Source organism: Simochromis diagramma, unplaced genomic scaffold, assembly GCF_900408965.1.
Source record: "Simochromis diagramma unplaced genomic scaffold, fSimDia1.1 OVJJ01000304.1, whole genome shotgun sequence".
Taxonomy (NCBI): domain Eukaryota; kingdom Metazoa; phylum Chordata; class Actinopteri; order Cichliformes; family Cichlidae; genus Simochromis; species Simochromis diagramma.
Window position 1 is genome coordinate 150,861 of NW_024387030.1, and position 12,310 is coordinate 163,170.

The following is a 12,310-nucleotide window of genomic DNA, read 5'->3' on the forward strand; positions in this document are numbered from 1 at the left end:
CTTTGCATTTAAAACAGATACTCAATACCTTCTGTGTACATACAGACACACATTAATTATAACAGTGATAGATTTGCTAAAGATTCCACTTAATAATTTAAAAAAATATCAACCTAACCTAAAAATGTGTTAAAACATTCTTTAATTAACCTTTTCATCTCAGTGGTCAATGTGCAAAAAACAGGCTTTATCAATCACTAAAATACAAACTACCACTACTTGTGGTGATGCATTTATCTGAGAAGCCTGTTGGTACTAGTATGAGATGAGCTGAGCAGTGAAGCAGGTTTAACACCACAGTTCCCACAAACACTATCCTGAAAAGACTGTTAGAATGCATAACTTGAACAAAGAAAGGCTGTAATATAAATATTTTTTATATACTGTAAAGAAAAAAAAACCAATAAGACCAACTTATATCAGGATTGAATGGAGTGCCACCTTTGCAGGTAATATTCAGGTTGTCCATTTTAATCCATAATTGTATAGTTAAGCTTAATATTTTGGTATTGGGATAAGGACTAATCTGTGTAACAACAGTCATGGAAACTAGAGTATAAATGTTCATAAATAATATGGAGCAGGTACAGTTTTCAACTGCGAGTACCTAAAATTACCTAAAAAACAAAAAAACAAATGCCGCTGGATACTCGTTACTACTGCAACAGTGTTCAAGAAAGCGATGTATGCTTCTGTTTGCAGCAGGTGAACACATTGTGCAATCCATTTTTTATACTTCTGGTCTTTGTGGCATTTAAAAAACGTGGGTTTTGTATATAAATATCTCTCATTCCCAGCTATATGTATTACCAGAACAACTGCTGGTTAAGAAAGGGGTTTACTGAACAGTCTATTTCAGTCTCTCCACCTCACTTTATACTGAATTCATTCTGCACATGCATGTTTTCATTGCATTAAGGATGAAAAATCCTCCTTAAGCCTGCCTCCTGTCCTGCATCACAATCTCCGCTTCATGACAGAATTGGATTTAATGGTTCAAATCAAACCAATCAAAGGCAGATACAGCCAGCTGGATGATTTATAGGAGTACACGAGCTGCCCGAAATTCAAGATGATCACCGCCAAGGTCATTCTGGTAGGAGTGGAACGTGAGAACACACACATGCCCAAAAGCCATAGGCTACACACTGATGTGGAAGCATGTTTAATGCATGCACACAGAAATGTATATTAGATGTACTATACTGAGACATGTATTGATTTTAGATTCAGTTATAAATGCACTGGCTTCTGTTTTTGTATGACTGAGAACAGAAGAGAAGCAGTAAAAGGAAGAAAGCAGTGAGACAGTAAGATTTGTAACATGAGATCTTGGCGGTTTGGTGCTTTAAGTGCCTGATTCATGGAGAAGCTGTGTAATATCTGGTCTACAATTCTATTTCTGCAACATTGCATCACACCACTATTTTTCAAGAGACAGCAAAGTACATCTATCACTGAATGGATGCACCCTCATGTTCACAATACACTTTCTATGCCATAAAATCTGTCAAAATGCACACAGATGCATACATCAAAGCGGCTGAAGACACTGTGTAAAACTGTCTCAGCTCATTGTTTCATGAGGTATCAATGACGTTTGGTGACTGTGGTTTAGATTAGAATGCATTCTGTATTAAGATAAAATCTTGAATGAGGCTAACTGGAAACTAACTGGAAAGCTAATTGGATTGTTCACCGCATATTCAGAACAAAATACCTCAGAAATTGATCCCAGAAGATGAATCCCACTCACATTGGTGATGTCCTGAATTTTTCGAATCTGATATGTTAAACCATCGTTTTACTCATTTATTTCACATGCAGATTAAGATTTTGCATTTGAAATGATAAAGCATCCCATGGATTGCCTTGATGTTCACTGTAGTATCCTTAGCTTAGGCGATCCTTGGATTTAGATGCAGCATCAGGATTGGGCCAAGTCTGTTCAACATTTTAAAACATAAAAACATCCATAAAAGAAATGAGACTGTCAAAATCCTCAGTTGTACTTTTTGTTGGCAATGTCTGCAATTTAACATTTTGTGATTTAGCACAGTGATTTATTTTTGGGTGTTTTTGTTTTGTCATCCTAACAAAAAATGTTTTTATTCCATCAATTCGCAGGAAACACTTTAAAACCTCTAACATGTGTTAAAATAGTCGTGAATGTTCAAAACAAGCAATTTGTTTTGAGTACACCCAGTAAAAATCTAGGCTTTCACAATATAAAAACAATAATGGTTCCTAAATGCCCAGAGCTACTGTATGTTTAATGCAGGGTTGGTAAATAATAATTGCTATTTATGGCTCTGAGTATAGCTTGAAGGCCTTTTGGTGATCTTCTGCAAAGCTCTCTTAAGATTAACAAGCTTTGTTTCTGCTGGGCATCATTTTTCCTGAGTGCATACAACAGGTGAATAAAAGAAGCATTTATGACTCATAGTCACAGTATGAAAACTGACTGAGTCTCCTTTGAAAAGCATTCCCTTGATTTTGAATAAAGGCAGTTTGGAGACCGGTATGAAGAATTTTCTCGAAAAATATTCTCTGTACTAGTGCAGCACACAGATGAGGGTGCTTTTAGATTAAAATTGTGAATACATATGATAACAGAACGATGTGGATTGAAGCAAAGAAGGGCTCACTTCAATTTCATCAATTCATATTTAATACCTGCTTTCCTGCTCATGGCCATGAGGTCTAGCTCAATTGGAAATTCTTAACCTTGAGAACAAAATTCCTGGTTGTTTAATTTTAACTGAAAAAAAAATTAACAATCCTTCCAAAAATGTAAGGCTTAAAAGACTCATTAATAGCTTCTGCCTAATCAAAACTGCAACAGTGCATAAATAACAGCCTTAGATTAAGGTGTTTACTTTTACGCTGAAATAAAGAGTACCATTTATCTCACTGTCATCTAAATTTTTATATCACATACCACACGCATCCCATACTTGAAGCACAGGTATGTATGTTTCTTTCATTCTATTAATCTATACCACCTTTACAGATGCACCTCATTTTCATATACTCGTACATGTATATATGAGAAGAAATTAGAAGGACACACCTAACATATCTAAACTCTCTTATGTATGTCCCTTTACTGTGACAAGTCCCACCCAATATAGTTAAAATGAGAGCCATTACCAACTTTTGGAAGATTGGCAAACCAAGAGAAGGGAAGCATCTGCTGCCTACAACTATGACTTTCTGTTACATTCAAGCAAGCACACGTAAAAAAAAAAATTAAGGATATTTTAACCTACAAAATGGCACAAAGGAAATATAGACAAAAAAGTGTCGACAATATTGGAGGGAGAGTGGATATTTGAGGATTCAAGAACAAGGGTGATGTGCAGAGCTGTAGTAACTACAGAGGGATAAACCAGATGAGCCATGACGCGAGTCAAGAGAGGTGACAACAGTGAGCAGCAGCATGGCTTCATGTCGAGAAAGAGCACTACAAATGTGATGTTTGCTTTGAGAGTGTTGTCGGAGAAGTGTAGAGAAGGTCAGAATGAGCTGCACTGTGTCTTTGTAAATGTAGAGAAATCACATGATAGGGTCCCAAAAGACGAACTGTTGCACTGTCATGAGTGGCAGATAAATTGGTGAGGGTTGTGTAGGACATGTATGAGGATAGTGAGACTTGAAGAGGTGGAGATATGATTTGGAGAGAAGAGGAATGAGTTCAAATACCTGGGGTCAACAATACAACGCAATCAACTATGCACAAGAGACGCAAAGAAGAGAGCGCCCTCCATCCACTCCCCCCACTTAGGAAACCTGCTATGATTTATGGTTTGCAGAAAGTGGCATTAACACAAAGGAAACAGGCAGAGATGGAGATGGAGAGTTAGAAAGGAGTATATCACAGGGACAGCTCACGTTGAGCAGTTTGGATATCCTGAACAAAGGGCGGTGAAAATGGAGCTCCCAGGCAGGAGAAAAAACTCAGAGGTTTACAAATGTAATGATAGAGGATAGAGAAGACTGGAGTGACAAAGGTGGATGATTTGGACTAAAATGGAAGCGAGATTAAATTCAAATTAAAACCATGTAGGTTGTTATGGTGTAACATTTATTTCAATATACAAAAACATTTTTAAAAATGTGTCTTTCTCATTATTAATACTGATAACATGCTTAATTAGAAAATAGTCGCGTGTCAGTAATACACTTTTATTGCTAAAAAAATTATGTACTGTAAATGTCTTAACCCTGTTTAGACGGTTGGAAGTCAATATGGCAGCAAAGTGAGTGTACACTTACAAGCAAACTGAGCAAAACCAGAAGGAATGATAAACTTAACCAGCAGGGTTATTTTACAAGCAAAATGTTGCGCTGTTTCTGACATAAATAAATGCAAAACAAGTGAATCGACCCCTTCTGCAAAAGGAAGTGGGATTACTGAGATGAATTTGAAGAAACTCGGAGGGGGAACGATACACAGAAAGGGTTTATTTTCATAATTAGGTCTCTAGGGTGAAAAAAGTATTAATGGTGAATTGGAAAGGGGCAATGAATATTTTATTTAAGCACTATAAATTGGGTCAGCCTCCTTTATATTAGAATAAATGAAAGATAGAAACTGGCAGTAATGGATTCAAATACAGTACTATGGTAAGTAGGATAACATAAAATGAAGAGAGAAAGACAAAAAAAAAAGAAAGGGACAGTCTTTTTATTTAAGACGTCAAAATGGCTTTAATATAGCTAAATAACTAGAAAAAAGTACTTAATTATGGGCATTAGATTTATCTAGAAATTACAAAATATTTCTGACTATATTCACATATTCTTTAGTATTGATGTAGAATGACTTTATTTTATGGGTTGTTTTGGGGGTATTAAAACTAATCATGAACGCACCACCTACAGGATTTCAGAAAGTTAATAATTAATAAGCAAAATGCAACACAATCATCAGAAACAGAGCAACATTAACATTTGTTTGGAGTTGTATTTCTGGCTTGATTTAAGTCCTAATCTCTGTTTTGGTCTCCACCATTGGGTGACTGTTTAAGGAGTGAGCTCTTTTTTTCTTTGATCAAGTGCTCTGACACTATAAAAGGAAAAGAATTTACTTTCAGATACATATTCACATAACCTAGCCACAAATATATACAAAGTGACATGGTGAATTGGAGTTAGTAGCAAAGTCATATTGTAGCAGTCTTTTGTAGTGTCTGAGAGCACCGTGTGCACAACTAGCGTTTTTAGTTTAGAGAAAATCACAGTCAAAGTTTTGCTCGGTTTTCTTTCCCCATATATTTTTATATAGATAGCTTAAAATGCACAGCAACGCTAACAAAACTGTTTTATTGATCACAGGAATCTTTTCAAGCTTAACACAATGAACACATTTACCCGACTAGCTGCGAACACCATCTTTGTGATACGTGTCGGGTTCCCAACAATATGCCCCATAAAACAGTCTGCTTCATAGAAGAATAAAACACTTTGTTTTACGGTGTTTAATTTTTGAATTTCTTCTAATGTTTTAAACCGTCCAGCTTCCCCTCCTGGTCAGCTGGTCCGGTAGCTGACATGGAATCACTCAGAAGTTGCTGCACCAGCTGCAGAGTGTCCTGTCAAAGATGCCTAATGGACACACTTAGTTGAGAAAGCTTTATTGAACGGGACTATTTCCTCTTCCGTTACTCTAGCAACTGAAAGCATTGCAATATGGGGCATAATTTTAAATGAATGCATGGGTGTTATCTGACAGCAGCGTAGGAAACTGATCATTTCATAAGGAATAATAAAATGCAATAAAGCTGCATTTTTCATTACTAAAATGCATTGAAAGGCTGCCCGGAACACTCACACATACGTTGAACCATTCACTCACTTTTAGCAGTCACTTGTTCTCCATCATTACATGCGTTCAGATTTCATAATTAAGTGGCTATTTGAATATGGCGGCACTCTAATGCTAGTCTGGAAATGCCTTTTTTTGTGCCAATAAAGTACCTTTGATTTGAATGGATGAAGACAGAGCAGGGAGAGAGAGAGAAAGACAGAAAAAGGTGGGAGGATGACAAACAGTTTCCATCATCATCCTCCAGGCAAGAGGAGGCTGCACGCTTATATAAGAATACACACGCAAAACACACACACATGCATTTGAATGCGCACAACAACATTGTTTTTGTTTGTTTATATGCAGATCAGTAAATGGGGCTGGCCTACAGAGCAAAATGTTGTGGGAGGGCATGGCAAACATATTATGGCATTAGCTTGTAATGACACTTTGTCGGCCTGTGTGTGTGTGGTATCTGAAAATAGCCTGCATGAGAGCACAACGTGGAATGTGGAAGCATTACACTCTGGTCTCACATATCGCATGTGCCTGTCTGTCTCTCATCTTATTTTCTACTGCACTGCACTAGTGCATTTGACAGCTAAGATTGCAGAAAGTGTGCATGTGTGTATTTCTCTGTGCACATGTGTGCATGTGTGTAAGGCACTTGAAAATGATAATCGAGAAGCAGTCAACTTTAGTCTTCCAAGGAATTAAAGATAAAACAGCAATATTCTTGCTGGAAAACCACAGCTTGCAAATCTAACAGAAAGGATATTTCCTAGAGGAGGAGAAGCTTCTTCTTCCCAAATTCTCCTCCGTCCCAGCACTAGGCCCTCACATCTCAACTATTGACTTTTCTCTGTGTTGGTGCAGAAGCAATCAAACAGCCACAGCCTTTAACAATCCCCAAACCAACAGCCTCTGCAGTTCTGAATGTAACCTTGAACGTCGATTGCTTCATTTTTAAAAAAATAATTTCATCTTAAAAGAAGATAATCAGGTTTCAGCTTATTATATTGCAAATATGGATGTGTCTCCATCCTTTAATCACATAGGGAACGAATAATAGTAAATATCCAAAGCTACACCACAAAATATGTAATTGGCCACAAAGTGATTTTATTTCACCCAAGCAGTTCAGATACAGTTAATTGGTTTATGCTGATGAATAATACTTAGTATAATATTGTAACTTTATTCTTTTTTTAAGCTTTATTCCATAACAAAATGCCAAAATGGCATCTTACATGTGCAACTCTTAGTATCATATAGTATGCATGTTTCCAAGACTTTGTCAGATCTAGCAAATGAAGCTTTGAGCAAAGCTGCGATTTGGTTTTTAAATAACATCTGTGCAATGATTCGGTGTTATTTGGCAACATAATCAAGAAAATATTTAACCACGACTGCAAGCATATTCTACAAATGCTTAAGTGAGTTACACATTCAAGAAAGCAAACCCTCACTCTTGTATGCCTACTGTCAGAACTGTTTGTTTTGTGATTCGTTCATAGTGTGTGGTGTTTTATACTACTTTTTACCTACATGACAAAGTGGGGTAATTAGTAATGGTTACTAATGCCATTATTTTTTTTTTTTTAGTTTGACAACACAAAATAAAAATAATCATAATTTAAGTGTTTACTGAATAGGAATGTCTTATTTGTATTATTTGTGTATAGCCCAGTAATTACCAACATTATGTTTTCATTTATAGACATTAGTTACCTTACATCCCCGGGGGAATCAATAATACAATACTGGGATCTCTGTCAATAGTCAAACCAGCTATTGTCAGTCATCAGTGTGAAAGCTGATTGCAAATTATATCTGCCTAAATACCTCAGATTTAGTCACTGAGTTTCATTTCTCATCTATACTTCTATGTTACCCCTATTATTTAGGCAACATTTAAAAAGATAAATAATGCCCTGCCTATATATTTTATACTTATTAGGTTGTTGTCATAGTGACACACCTCAGTTTTTTTTTTTTTAATTAGATTTCTGTAGCCACGCTTTGCTTTCCTGTCATCTTCCTGCTGGTCTTATCTTTCACCTTATAACACATTTCTTTCTTTGACATTTTCATGACGTTCTCTTTTGCACACTTTCTGGCATGTAATCCTTGTACAGTAGAAGGTTAATACAAAAAGAATTAAGGGCAACATCCATCACACTAATTTATTCAGTCACTGCCTGATTTTAGGATTTACTTAAGAGTTAAATAGGACTGCACCTTTTGTGCTTTACTTTCTTAAAGGTTCTGCCGTTTAGTCATTTGAATAATGATTTTTTAAGGAAAGCTGAAAGCTGACAATTTAAGTTTTGTTTATGCGCAGTACCTCAGCACAAGCTATTTGGGAAAAAAATGCACAAAGTAGAGTTACTTGGTTCGCTAAAAGGTATATAAAATATAAATGAAAATACAGAGCTAAAATACTTCACAGTGAGAGGTTATATAACCAATGGACTACCTAGTTTATCCTGCATCTTGGTGTTATCCAAGTTACTAAATAAAGAATGTTCATATCTCTTTTCCCCCCTGTGAGTGTAGCTGGAGGATGTACCAAAGACACAGTTTAAGTTTGAAAAAGACTATGCTAAATACTGGTCTCAAGCCAGGCCACTGAGATGTTTACTTCATGGAAAAAAAGCTCTCTCGCTCTTGTAATTTTTAACTAACATTCTCAATAAGAAATGAGATACAGAGAGCAAGAGAGGAGGGACGGATAGACACAAACAGGTAGGACTGTAGCGTGCAAGCAGTCTGTCGCAGTGGATATTGTATTTGTCTGTGTGGGGGCTGCGGGTGGGATAAATAATTTATAGTCATCCAAACATGAGCACACTCTTACATTATTTACATGCAGTACATTTAACACCCAATCACACAGAAACGCTAAATTTAATGTGCTCTGCATTGGGAAAAAAAGTGAAAGAGATGAAATATTAACAAATGCACGGTAAGTGTACAGCAACAAAGAGAAAGGCACAAGAAGGAAAAACGAAAGGAAGAAAGAAAGATTAAAGGTGAATCTCAGTAAGAGACATGGCCAGAGGAAATCAGCCATGTGAGGAAAATATTAAACTTGCACAGACCTTTGTCTCAGTGTTTACCTTGCTCCTTGGTGTCCCATCGTGTCATAGTAATAAAAATAGTAGTAGAGTACTTCAAAGTGAACAGGGGGTGAGAGTACTGTGGTCAGGTCATCTGTGGTTTTTCACTGCTTCTTTTTCCCCAAAGCTGATAGTACACAAGCAACAATTTTTAAATATAATTCCAGAATTGACTTAGCCATACAGAGACCAGCATTTAATGTGGTTGTACCAGCCATTTCCCAGGTGTCAGTGTGTGTAAATGTAAAGTAGGTTTTTTAGCTGAAGGGAAAAGAAATACACTCTTTGCTCTGAAAATAGCTATCTGCTGTTTGTTGCATTTCCCAAAACCACTTCATTTAATTTCATTTAATTTAAAGTTTAAAATGGTCTTAATGATGTTACAATTAATATTAAGAGTTATTCATATAGGACTTCTTTGTAATAGTTACAGAAATTACCTATGATTGATAATGCCTTATCTATATCCACCACATTTCATTATACTTTTTATAGATTTTATATTTAGATAATGGATCCCTTTAAATGATATTGGTTGATTAACATTGATATTGCCATAATTTTCTGACGTGCTCTATTTTACTTTTGGACTAAGATGCAAAAGTTGCACGGAAAAATATGAAAAGTGAGTTACAAACATCTTACAACAAGGCCTCAAGTCATAGTCGATATGCATGTACTGTGTGTATGTGTGTGTGAGAGTGGATGTGCTATGTTGCCTTTAATGTGTGACAGACTTATCAAGAGCCACTGGCTAATCACTTCAGTATCTAGGTTAAATACAGATCAATGGTGTATGTGTGAGTCTCAGTGTGTCTGTTTTCATGTGTGTACATATAAAAATATGCACAAACAATCAACAATTACACTAAATACAGCTTGTGTTTGTGCGTATGCGTGCTTACATTAGCTGTGGCATAAAAATACATGCACGCCTATTTTTATACCAGGATTTATACACACTTCACAACATCTGAGAGTGTGACTAATCTAAATTTATCCATCAAAAGCTACTTGTCAGCTCACAGTCATAGAATGATTCAGTGACTGAGGTGAAAGATGATGATGATGTTTGTGTGTGCAAAAAAGAAAAAGCTTAAAAATCTCACATCTTTTAGAATATATGTCAGAGACAGCCCCATAATTACTGGAGTTAACTGTTTTGTTGTCTACTACTGTTATTTTGTGAAGCAATCTCTTGTTAACTTTTGCCCATATTAATTAATAAAAAGAAAAATAAGTTGCTTTACCAAGTAGTTATACTTTTATATAAATTGATATAGATCAATTATATGGCCATATGCAATGGCACATACAGCTAAACAGGTTGATTGACCAAAAATAAATCTTTAAAAAATGTTTAAATAAGCATTTTCAGAAGGTTGGTCATGTGTTGTTTTGGGGTTTTTTTTGTCTAAGTATATTTGTTTAGATCTGATTCAACAACATCTGTGTTTACTCACTGCATCTAGCAGCTTTGATTAAGGTGAAGCAAAAAATATATATCATGTTTTTCCTGTGGTTTTCTGAATGTCATTCTGGGCAAGAAAAAGTAGATTTGTTATATCTGAAAATTCTCCCAAGCAACTCTTATTCATAGAGCCTAAGGTTATTAATTTTGGACTGACAGTTGGTGAGGTATTACCTATACATCTATATGCCCACAGCAACCCTTATCCATCATTAAGTTGCAATAGCATAAGGTTGACATGAGCTATGTAAGGTACGGTAAGCGATACCATTTGAGAAGTCATAATTTAACTTTTGTCAGCAAATGTATATTTTAGAAGCAGATATTAAGCATTCTTCCTTCTTTTCATTAACTGAAACTTAGAAAATCTTCCTAGAAAGTCTTTATCTGTAGCTAATCCTGGGCTCGAATGCACACGAGGCAAGCTAAGCAAATCGGTTAGGCCGTTCCTGTCACAAACAGCCTTTTACAGGTTCTTTTGAGGGATTTCAAGCCACTCTCAGGCCACATGAGGGCTAAATGTTCTTAAATTTCTGATCTCTGACCAAATGTCTGAACTTCTTACTTTCCCCTTTAGTATGAGTCCTTCCACACAAAGGAGGAGGCTTGGTTTGATCCCCATCCGATTCTTTCAGTCACTAGCAACTGCAAGTGAGAGTTGAAATGAGCCCCTAAATGTTCCCTCAATGGTCCAGTAGATCCTCTGCATTACTGTTGGTATCACTCCATTTCTTTTTGACTTTTGCTTGAGAATAAGAAATCAAGATACTTGAAGCAGTAAAACTGTTCTGAAAGGCTAGGCAGTGATGATTTATGTAGTGCAGCAAAGAAGGTTAAACATAGGTTCAGCATGTTTTATTTTTTTAACTTCTCCCTAAGGAAGAGCTTGGATTTATGCTTGTGGTCCAGCATAGTGTCTTTGGAGGCTGTGGCACTCAGCGGCTCCACAGTGTGGTTCTACACTGATGCTTCACCTCTGAGACTTCTCAGAAATGCAGATTATTGGCTTAGTGGCCGATTCCAAGACTTCCAAGGCTGTAGATACTCACACAGAAGTTGCATATGCCACTTAGCAACACACTCTCACCATTCAAGCTAGAGAGGTGTGGAGGTGGTGGGCTGGAAGGTCATGATAGCAAGCAGATTATGTTTCTCTCTCCTAGGCCTTGTGGTTTTACAAGTCCATACAGTAAAAGCAGATCCATTGCAAATGTGCCCAATGAAGTTGTGCCTCTCAGATCTGGAGTTCAGCTCAAGGACTTCCCTACGGACAATGGTGGTTGCCTCCAGGCAGCTATGGTTAGCCTTATGCTGGTTGGAAAGCAAAGAGAAATTCAGCAGTGAAAGTGAAGCGAAGCAAGTGATGCGTCTCCAATTGGTGGTGACAGATACATCCTTGGACAGTGTGAAAGACGTACTGAATCAGTGTCCTAAAGCTACGGGAAATGCTTTATCCTTTCTGTCACTTCTGTCCATATATTTAATACATCAAGGTATTGCTAGTATGTAGAGAATACAACAGTATGAGAGTGGGCCGTATAGTTGAAGCATCTCACATCGACATCCTTTATTCTCTAAGCTGTTCGCGTTCCAGCCTGGTGAATGGACACTACTAAAATGTTCACTACTAATGCTCATCGTCAGCATTTTTATCAGCACAGCAGCAGAAGACAGCATCATATTTTTATGACACTGAAAGCTGTTTTTGTCCAGTGTGCATCCTGCCTTTTGCCTTTCTGTCATTTTAGCAAACCCCAAATCCCTTAACCCCGAATAGATGATCATTACATAAACAGATTAATGAATGCAGCAAAGCAAAATAAAAAGTTAAATTAGGTGTTTTTATGCTCATTCCCATCCCTTATTCCTTTTGATTCTTTGGCTGTCGTTCTATTCAACCATCTG

The 12,310-nt window shown here is 36.7% G+C and overlaps 1 protein-coding gene across 4 annotated transcripts in view; it reads right to left on the reverse strand.

Moving 5' to 3' along the window:
- The window catches only part of lrfn5a (leucine rich repeat and fibronectin type III domain containing 5a), a 122,644-nt gene that overhangs the window by 33,207 nt on the left and 77,127 nt on the right, over window positions 1–12,310 (reverse strand). The window lies entirely within an intron of this gene.